The sequence below is a fragment of the Rhagoletis zephyria genome, unplaced genomic scaffold, assembly GCF_001687245.7.
Source record: "Rhagoletis zephyria isolate East Lansing unplaced genomic scaffold, Rhagoletis_zephyria_1.1 Rzeph_scaffold_00035, whole genome shotgun sequence".
Taxonomy (NCBI): domain Eukaryota; kingdom Metazoa; phylum Arthropoda; class Insecta; order Diptera; family Tephritidae; genus Rhagoletis; species Rhagoletis zephyria.
In genome coordinates this window covers 202,940-210,871 of record NW_016157119.1, presented here as the reverse complement: position 1 = coordinate 210,871, position 7,932 = coordinate 202,940, and positions in this window count along the sequence as shown.

Below are 7,932 nucleotides of genomic sequence, written 5' to 3'. Positions count from 1 at the left end.
GTCTCTGTGTCTCTATCTATATCCTTTTCTCTATAGTTACCTTTATTTTTATCTCTCTTCCTCTATCTTCATCTTTACTTTTATCGGTATCCCCAACCTCATCTTTTTCGTTATAGTTATCTTTGTTTTCACTTTTATGTTTATCATTTTCATCATCTACATATTCCCCTTCACATTTGCCCTTATACAATTAAAGTGTTTAAATTTGCCTTGGTCTTCATTTTTGACTTTATCTTTACGCATCTTTGTTTTTGTTTTTATTTTTACCTTTGCCTTCATCCTTTTCTTTATCTTTGTACGTACGCGCCTTTACTATCATTCTTGTATTAGTCTTTTTCTAAGTGTGATTCTTTAACGTTTTATTAGCAAGTTTTTGTTAAATTAATAACATTCAACATACATACAAGAGGCACTTGTTTCCGTCCCAACCATTTCCGTTGCACCGTTTCCGTGTGCAATCTCCGTTCAATTTGCCAATTTAATCCCAACCAACCAACCGCCGCTAAAGAAGTTTCACTTCAGAAAGAAAAAAATCTTCAGCTGCTCTTTTAAACGAAGAGAGTTTAGGTTACATATTGATATTGTAACCGACCATTATATTGAAAATTGCAACACCTACAAATCGTCAGTTTATATCATAAACGAATTTTCTTGAAGCATACGGATTTTTGCGAATATTTTAAACACTTTTTGGCTTAACGAGTACGGATTTATGTAAACGCATCCAGATGTTGATATATATGCATACAAGCATGTGTGTATTACACTGATTTAAAATCGCCCCGCCTGATTTAATTTTGTTATTTTCATGGCGTTTTTTTCCCTTCTTTTAAGGAAGTTCAATTTAACCTCGTGGGCGGCCAGCTAAAGCGCCTTCATACTTACATATGTATACTACATACGAGTAAGTATAACCTCTTGCAGGCGCATTGCACGCAGCACTTTCTTCTCTTCTTGCATCCACTGCTTATCCAGTGCATCTTCGCAACGCAACTACGGTTAACCGAGAAAATCAGCCGATTTTGCAATTACGCAGCGTTTTTCGCACTCCGCTCCGTGGCGCGCAAGCGGTCAGCCGTTAAATGCATTTTTAATAAATTATTTCTTTTATCACCCCATCACTTAAGTACTCAAACATTTGCAAGCATGTGTGTATGTATGTATGTATGCATATGGCAGCGCCCCATCCAACCACCCGCGCAAGTGTTGAAAGAAAAATTTCGCGTTGCGGCTCGTGAATACTTAACGCCTCGTTGCAATGCCAACTGCCACCAAGTATACATACTTTTGCTTCATTCCTTTACAGTTAGGTGCGCAACTGCTACCCGATTGTTATTTTTGCTATTTTTATATCGCACTTCAATGCAGTTTATTAACGTAATTGCATTGCCCAATTGTGCGTGCAAGCTGCGGCAGCGATTTAACTTTCGTATCGATTTTTTTTTTTCGTAAAAATAAAAAAAAGAAAAACAATAAAAATTACGCTTAAAAATTGTGCTGAATTGTATGTGTATGTGTTGTTGTTTTTATTAGCTTTATTGTTTACACTGCGTAATTGGGACATAAACGTAGCGTAAATTTAGAGATTAACTAAGAAGATTTGTGTGAGGTCGTTTGAGGTGTGGAAAGCTCAGGAGTGTAGCTCCACTCACTTACAACGAATCAATTTTACATGCTACTATGTATGTATGTATGTAGGTGCACACGGCTAAATAATGTTAATGTACTTACAGCCAATTTGATTGAAAACAATTTCTTTAAATTTTACGATTGAAATAAACTATGTGTAGTCATAAATATTTATTTGAGCAACTGAAATTGAAAAATTCGCGGAATTCCAATGGAACTATAAAAGTTATTGCTTAATTCGCTGGTATCTGTGCTATGTACTAATGTGTGTATGTAGCATTTGTGTTTTATAGCATGAAATATTTCTTAAGAAATATACGGGCTACTATTTCATGTTATTAAAACAAATTTTTCCGATAACATACACTTATATATGTACATATATATGTAAATAAATGTAAGAATGGAATGCGAAGGATATAGAATTATTAGCAAAGTTGATGAGCGTGGATATAAACGCTCATTTAGAGTAAATTAATTTATATGTAACTCACCTAACTAAAAAAAAAAAAGATTTTTGGGAAAAACACATCCTGAGCGCATATTCGAATTTTTTCGGGTTGTTAAAGTTTTGAATACAAATAATTTACTTAGACTGGGATATGTACACTGCCGGCAATAAGTATTGGCACAACTGCTTTTTTACAATAATTTCTACAATTTTTATCGTAATATTTTTCCGCCAATTTTTTGTAAAAATATAATATAATATAAAAATATAATTTCCGAACATTGTGCAAAACTTGCGAAAATTCAGAAAATTTTCAACTTTTTAATCAGATTTTTTTCCATGCAGTCTCATCTATACAAAATACTTTATATAGAAAAAATGCAAAATACCTTCAACAAAAAAATGTCTCAAAAATCAATGCGATTTTTAACTAACTCCGAATTTGCTTTTTTATACTAGAATTTAATGCGCTACAAAACTGCATACTCAAGAAAATTCTGATTAAAAAGTTGAAAATTTGCATGATAATTTATTGAATATTCGCGAGTTTTGCACAAAGTATGGAAATTATATTTTTATGTTTTTGTTGTAGAATAAACCGTATTTTTATAAAAACTTAGCGTAAATATTTTAGAATAGAAACTGGTGCATGTATTGTGCAAAATTCGCTGTGCCAATACTTTTTTCCGACACTTTACGTACTTTTTTGTGTATGTATGTATGTATGTAAATACGGAAGATTACTCGCTGGAATCCAATTAAAACCTAAAAATAACCGTTAAAGCGTAAAATAAGTAACAGTCTTCAATAAAAGACATCGTTAAAATATATTCATTTGTATTGAGGCCTGCTCTGAATAACTTGATTTTCGATTAAGTATTTTAATCACTCCGCACAGAAACGAAAATGTTATTTAGGGACTTTCTATATTAATGTAATGAAATATACTCACTAAAGAAAGAAATAATGAATAGACGTTTTACATTTCGCTGCCAATATTACACTGAGATCCTACTGTGACATAACTAGTATGATATTTAATATATATATATATATTTCGATTTACACGTCTACATACTTTTCTTCTTTTAAATAATTACAACCTTGATTTTTTATTTTTTTCAGATTTCGAATGCTAATCAAAAAAATTTTCGAAAACAAATTGATCTGCGTTGGTTTCCTGTATACTGGTAAGTTTTATAAAATTAGTAATAAATAATTTAATTGTGTTTCTTTTGTTAATTTTAAACATATTTTTTCGTGGAGATTTTCACCCTTGAATACCCGGTCGTTATGCTTTCCCATAGTTGGGAAACATAAAACAAACATTAAAAACAATACGAGGAGGTTAAGCGATTATTTCAATAACGGTTATCAGAAACTTTTTATTATCATTTTAATATGTTTCATTAGACTGCAATTGAACGTAGAACGTGATGGTATTTTTTGATACTGTCTGCTTTATTCGAACAGGGTAGCCTCAAAAAGCAGGTGAATGAAAATTGAAGAGATCTGAATTACAGGTTTTTTCGAAAATTCTGCTGGGCATACACACATATAAAAATGTGTAAATTTATAAAAAGAGTTAAATAACTCTGGTTTACAGCAAAGATTTACACTGAACGCCGCTATTAAATTCCTGTGTAGAATTGTTCGCTGATTCCGAAAATCGAGTTAATTTTTCTTTCTATGGAAAAGTTTTCGAGACATTTGCAATTTACCGTTATTTGGCTAAAAAAGGGGTTCTACTTAATCAGTTAATGAAAAAAATTAAAACTTTAACAGGGAAAACATTTTAAAAGTAACAGATACTGTGAGATTTTTTTCCATTTGTGTTAAGCCTGTTCTATTAAAAAAATTTAGCTCATCATGAAGAACATCGATGGATAAATATAAAAAGAATGGGTAGTTAAATGAAAATGCGCAAGGATTTTTTGAGTAACATTTGTCTCTGTCTTTTAGGAAAAAATTTTCTAAAAATTAAATGAAATTAAAAATAAATGATAAATGATTAATTACTAAAGAGAAAAGAAAAATAAAATAAAAATTAAATTAATAAAGAAAACAGAGATTAAAAAATAAATAAAAAAGTTCCTAAAAGTTTTACTAAATTAATAAACAAAATACATTTCTTTTTGATACAATATAGTCTAAAGTTAGAAGAAAATTAATTGAAAAAATGAAAAGAAATAAATAAAATGAAAAAGAAAACAACAAAATAAGCTCGTAAAAATTAAGTGAAACTAAAAAAAAAAAAATAGTTTTCTCCTTAAAACAGTATAATCTAAAAATTAGAGAAAACTAAGTTAAAAAAAGGGAGAAAATGAATTTAGAAAGAAGAAAAAATATGAGTTTCTAAAAAATAAATGAAATTAAAAAAAATCTTTTAAGAACAAAATCTAAAAATAAAAGAAAGAAATTAATTTAATATAATAAAATTAGTTTCTAAAAATTAAAACAAAAATAAAAGAAATATATAAATTTTTCTTTTTAAAACAATAAAATCTAGGAAAATTAAATTAAAAAAAGAGAAAAAGATTAAATTAAAAGAAAAAAATTTCGCTGCCCGATGACTTGGCCTCGGATGCCTCAGACGCCAGCGCTTCGCTCACCCGGCCATTGCGACTGTTAGAGCAGTGCTTTCTGCCAAATGAGCTTTTCACCATAAAAGTTGGCAAGGGAGCTATTTTTCTAAACCAGTCATTAAATTTTCTTACAAATAGCAAACAACTTGACAAGGGATGGTGGAAATGCATTCCAAAAAACATCGTTTTTTTTTCACACTTTCGGTAGAATTTTTATTTACTAAGGTCTTTCAAGCTAACATTTGTTTATCATGAGATATACTTAATTGAAAAAAAAAACATAGCAAAATTATAAACGATCTAAACATATCGACAGAAGTCCTTAAACAGCTTTTGTGTGAATCTCAAAAATTTAACATTAACATTAATTAGGTTAAAAAAAAAAAATTTTTTTTTTAAATATTTCTTTTCATAGAGAATTTTGATGTGTGATGATGTGAAAACTATTAAATCGATTTGTTTTTATTTTTGTGCTGTAAAGTTTATAAAAATGTATTAATCAAGTTCAAATTTCATATTTATTTACTATTTATGTTTATGCATTAACCCTAAAAATTTGAAACAAATCAAACACATGAAGTGTGAACCCCGTCCGTTTTGGTATGGAACACCCAACATATGTACATATGTATGTATAATCATTGTTTGAGCCTATACTTATACTCCACTTATGTACATGTATGTATGTATGTTTATATGTTTCTCTGAGTTTCTGTTAGTTGGTTCACAACTTTGGCTGATTACATTAATGGGCAGTTTGTTAGTGCTGCACAATTTGTTTCATCGATAATAAGTTTTGTTGCTATTTGTTGGGGCGCCTGTGCTGTTGCTTAATTTTCCCAACTTACAACCTCAACAGAACTTGCTGCCACAACACTTTTCACATTAACTCAACAGCCTGTAAATGTTGCCACCGGAGTTGCTGTTGTTGTTGCTAGTGTTATTGGTTATTGCCTGGCGGTTTTGTTTACTTTTGCGGGACGGTGCGCTGCGCTATTTTGCGCGCATTGTTCGCTCCACTTTGGCACTTTAAGTAAATACTTAAGCGAATTAATGGGCGAACTTAAAAATTCCAGTTAAAGAGTTGGAAGCTAAATAAATGCATATTTCAGGCAGAAGTTCAGCACTTGCTCCTCTATACTTATAAACACATACTTATGTACTTATGCATGCACATGTGTATATATGTATATGTAAGTATGCACGAAAATATCTGCAAAGTGAGCGAAAATGAAAGGCTTTCTGAATGCCTTGGTGTATTTAAGTATTTATGTATATGTATATGTGCATATGTGTTAATGCATTCGACAAGGTGGTAAAGGCGAAAAGTTTTAATGATCGAAATCGAAATTGCTTACGAGTCACAAGCTGACTGCTGCAGTCTGCTCTTTCTTTACTTGGCTGTTGAGCGCCAGTTGTCGTCTAAATGTCAGCTGCCATCTTTTGCTTGAATTTTGCGATTTTCACTGTGACCACATTGCCCGTCGTTTAAGAACCGCAGTGCAGTGCTCAGCATACTTTTTGGAGTAGTTTTCTCACATTTTTAAACTCATTGTAATTAAGGAAGACATTACGAAACAGAACTTTGGAGTAAGTTAATAGGACGACCAAGTAAAAGCAATTAATTTCTACCTATGTATGTATGTATGTAAAAATAATTCCAAACAGATATGTGAAAATGTGCTAGGATATTTTTGAACTGTGTCCCATGAAGTCCAAGTTTAGACGACTTTAAAATAGCATCTTGCTAAAAGTCGTAAGCTTAGGGAGGTCCTTGCCAATTCCGTCGGCGCGCAACGTCAGTTTGCTTGACCAAAGTATTTTTGGTATATAGCTGTGGCGCTACTAAGCTGTTATTGTTGTTTTAGCGGCAGAACCACAGACCAAGGGCTGTTTTTTTCGGCGACCTAACACGGTTTTTTTTTAAAGAAAAACTTTTTTTTTGAATGACATTTACTTTTTAGACTTTTTTATTTGTTTCTCTTTTTTTGTTCTTGTGTGAGTTTTTGTTATCTTTTAGTTCTTATATTCTACTGGTTTTAAACGATTTGTGTTATTTCATTTTATTTTTATTTTTTTAATTCTATTTTTAATTTATTTAAATTTAATAGATATTCAGTTTTATTCTTAAGTACTTTTTTGATTCAATGTTTTTCTTTTTATAATTGAAGTTTTAGATCTAATTGTATTAAAAACAAAATGTATAATGTATTTCGTTTCATTTTTAAAAATATTTTTTATTTATTTTTGCTGCATTTTCATATTTTTTTTTATTTAATTTTCTTTCTTTGTTAGTTTTCATTAAAAAAAAAAAAATATATGTGTATATATTTTTTTAATTAAAAGTAATTTTTAACAAATTTATTGCTAAAAGGTGGACAGCATAACCCTAAGCAGTTCTTTCAATTTGTCTTTCGAAAGGCAGTAAAAAGCTGTCAAGACAGTTGCCAGAATTGCCCTGTTAAAAGATTTACACTTCAGCCGCTGGGTGCTATCCACTTAGCTCTCCCTATTTCTCACTATCTCTCTCTCTCTGCCTTCCAGTGCTTTCAAGCACTTTTCCCAAGCCACCGCATGTAAAACGTATGCTAAACTATTCATTGCCCTGCAATGTTTATGTTTTAAATTAAACGATAAACATTTCTATGGTTTCACAACGCATCGATTTAACCTTAAATTACAATTGCCCTGGAAAATAAGAGCGGCCAGCACAATACAGCTGCGTGCAAAAGTGGAAGGGAAAGTGGGCAGCAAGAAATGCAACGTAGCGCCAAATGTTGACTGGAACAAGTCATTGGCGCTGAGTAAGCTAAGAAGCCGCCAAGGCAGACACGAAGCGAAGAAAGAAGATATAAATAAATATATGGTAGCTTAGGCAGAAAAAGCAAAAAAAAATAGTAGTAAGGGCAACATAGGGCAGCTTAACTTAGGGCAATGCTCCAAATAAATTTTTGTATATATATATATATATATAGTGCGCATGCATACATTTGATCGTATGTATGTATGTATGTGGACGTATGTACGGATATCTATTTACAAATGCAAAAATTATGTATAAGCAATATTTTACTTATTTATTTCACCCACAGCCTGTTTTACAAGCTGCCTCGATTGTTTTTCTTTTGTTTTGTTTTTTTTGTTATTGCACTTTGCTAGCATATTGCATATTCCTTGAAATGCCATTACGCTCTGGCAACAGGATAAGGAATAGTTTAGTGTTGCATGCCAATGCCAGTCAGACCGCCTTAGCATGCCACCAACGAA